At 36.3% G+C, this 3316-nt stretch overlaps 1 non-coding gene across 1 annotated transcript; it reads left to right on the top strand.

Moving 5' to 3' along the window:
* The first annotated feature begins 1128 nt into the window (after positions 1-1128).
* Positions 1129-1920, top strand: LOC112034881 (uncharacterized). The gene is made up of 2 exons (XR_010630966.1): positions 1129-1441; positions 1690-1920. It is a non-coding gene; the product is annotated as an uncharacterized LOC112034881 (transcript).
* The last annotated feature ends 1396 nt before the right edge of the window (positions 1921-3316 follow it).

The following is a 3316-nucleotide window of genomic DNA, read 5'->3' as shown; positions in this document are numbered from 1 at the left end:
ACAATCTACTGTCCATGTGGAGGACAGAAATGAGAAGGGAGAGATAGTATAAATGAGAAGGAGAGCCCTAAGAGAAAGAAATGAGAGAATTAAGAAAGAAACACTGTAGCAATTAGAATTGTATTTGTAACCAATTTCAAGTAATATATACAAGAACTGATCTCCTCGGACTGTGCTGGAGATAATTTTCCTTAGATAAAACCGGTCCACTTTTACTTTATTGTCATCTAGATCCATTATAATTGTTATTCAACTTATTATAACCTAATTTTTCAACACATTCTCTACAAATTCATTGTATTGGACTCACTGAGTCTAGATCCGTTTACTTTTTGGGCTTAGGACTCAAACCGCGTCCTTACACCTCAAAATATGTTTATTTTATGTATAGTATTAAATTTACCTTTCGAATGGTTCATATTTTTTATTTGTTTTTGGGTGAATTAATTCCAATTTTTTTTTTTTTTTTTACATATATTGACTATGATGAAGTCTTTTATTTATTTTTTAATTTGGCAAGGGATTGAATCTCACAATTGAATCGGTATTATATTTAGAGTAAATTGTCATAAAGTCATAAACTTTTAATTATTTTCTTTGTTCCTTTATATGCTCTTTAAAAAAAAAATCTCTACATCATCATTATTAATAAATAAATAAGCATATAGTGTCAAAATGAGCACATACGAATGTCAATGAACAATTAGTCATACTTTGAAAACTTAACTTCTTACTTCTAAAAGAAACCATTTTCTCAATCAACATATTCGTTGGGTTTTTTTATATGCCTGGCATGGACAGTTTTATTTCTCAATCTATTTTATAAGTAGTGTTAGGACCATAACTTTTAACACAACTTTATCTCAATTTGTTTATATGGTGAGTTGTGAATGGTAGAATTGTGGATTCATATAAACCCACCACTTTTACTCCACACAATTTGCGTACGTGACAAATTGTAACAAAAGTTATAGTCTTAGCAGTTTTGTTTTTTTGATAGGTGAACATCCCCTATGCCCCTAAAGAGTAGACCTCGCTCTTTCATTGACTTAAGATCAATGATAAAGTAATAATAATGATGACAATAGGTGTGCCCTTGTTTGATCATAGATTGTTATAAAGATATTCACACAAATCGGTCAATAAAGAGAGAGCGAGAAACTCTCAGAAAATTCTCTGTTTTCTTATTGAAGTACTACTTTTTCCAATTTCACGTACTATGCCATATGAGTAACTAGTGACTTTGTTCTTGAATGCTGGACCAGATTGATACGCTACACGGTAATTTGTCTTCTGTTGATGTATCTACGAAGGAGAACTTGGAAAATCTAGTGAAAGTGGGCAAACAGTTGCTAGAGAATCCAGTTACTCGCCTAAATTTGGATACTAGTCTCTATGAACCAGTTGAAAATGGTGGAACCAATGAGGCAGCACTAAAAAGGTGGTAACACTTTCCTTCTGTTGACCTTTTAAGTTTTTCTATAAATTAAGGATCCATGTTCCATGATTCATACTTGAAAGTAGACATCAATTAGCTGAAAAAAGGACATATAGAACTGACCATAATTTAGTTGATACTAAGGTTTTGGCTAGTTGAATTGATCATAAATGTTAAACAAGCAAACCAGCCAAGCATGTAGCATCCATCTCTTATACTGGTTTTCTAAGCATCGGGTCCAATGCTTGCAGGTTTGCAAAATCACTTTCGGATGAGAAGAAACTCGGAGACTCAAAATCACGAAGCAACAAAGGCGCAAATCAGTGATCTCTGTTTCTTTTATGCTACAAATGGAACGAATAAAAGTTATAAATTGATTTGTTGTTTACTTCAGTCAGAAACTGATGGATCAGAATAATTTGTAATTTTTTAATTGCTAAGCAAGAATTACAGACTATAATAATACGAGGAATTTACAATAAGTAGCAATTCTCTCCGGCCTTCTAGGGCTTAACGCCCAGGCTAAGAAAATCAATCTGTTGCACTAGTTTACTCCTAATATGCTTCCCTTCCCCACTCCCGACATCAATATGCATGTTCGACAATTGACATTCTCTTTTTCTTTTTCTTTTTTCATTTTCTGGTATCTCAGAAAGACCAATGATTTAAAAGAAGCTATTTTTATTTATTCATTTAGAAAGAGAGGCTATTTCTTGAGAATTATGAGTAACATATTTGACAATTTCCTTTTCCCTTCACTGTACCGTGACATTAGGGAGCTTTTAGTTCCTTAAACAGAATAGTGAGGCCTGAGAATGGAATCCCAAGTGTTAGATGTTTTTCAATCTTCTATTGCAACCCATAAAATATGTGCAGAAGGTTTATGCAAAGATCTAACTCCATGCAATACGAATATATGTATATAGTTGTGGGAAGAGGGCTTTGCACTGGGGACGTCTTAGTTGGAAACACTTGACATCTCCTTGGATGCAATATGAATAAATATTACAATTATTTAAGCCCAATGGTACATCCCGTACCATCTCTAAAGATGCAATCAGCCCTTCCTGTCTTAGATGTTATTGGTTTATATTTCTACTTCAGGAGCCTAGTTGAAATGAGAAGAAGCAAATACTCCACAAAACGCAATAGATGGAGCCATTCCCAAGGACTGTTGAGACTTTGAGTTTGAGAATTGAGTATGAGACTATAAGATAGTAGAGTGAGTACATAGTACGATTGAAAAAAAAAATTAGATATTTATAAGAAGGTTTAAAGATTTAGGGTTTGTAAGATTTAGAGATCTAGGATTTGTAAAGTTTCAATTTTCAATTATATCCTTTATAAGTTTTTATAATTACTCACTTTTCTTTTTACATTTAATATATATATATATATATATATATTGGATATAAAAGGTATTTGACAAATCTAAAATAAAATTTATATTTATTTGTTATACGAGTTAAACAAGTTGTGTTAAGTAGGTCATTTTGGGTTGACACAAATAAATTGGCGTGTCAAACGTGTCTATCACAGGTTATGCAGGTTGACCCGCTTATGACACGTTTCTTATTGTGTCACTTTCGGATTGATCCGTTTATGACCCAAACCTATTAAGGCACAACCCTAACGCCTAAAAACCCGTGTTGAGTTCGTGTCATGTTCACAAGTTTGGGTCGAACATTGACACCCCTACCCTTGACTGTATGCTCCCCCCCCCCCCCCTCCCCCCCCCCCCCCCCCCCCCCCCCCCCCCCCCCCCCCCCCCCCCCCCCCCCCCCCCCCCCCCCCCCCCCCCCCCCCCCCCGCCCCCCCCCCCCCCCCCTCCCCCCCCCCCCCCCCCCCCCCCCCCCCCCCCCCCCCCCCCCCCCCCCC

Source organism: Quercus suber, unplaced genomic scaffold, assembly GCF_002906115.3.
Source record: "Quercus suber isolate HL8 unplaced genomic scaffold, Cork oak 2.0 scaffold_187, whole genome shotgun sequence".
Classification (NCBI taxonomy): Eukaryota; Viridiplantae; Streptophyta; class Magnoliopsida; order Fagales; family Fagaceae; genus Quercus; species Quercus suber.
Note: the sequence above shows the minus strand (reverse complement) of the source record. Positions and strands in the feature narration are given on the sequence as shown.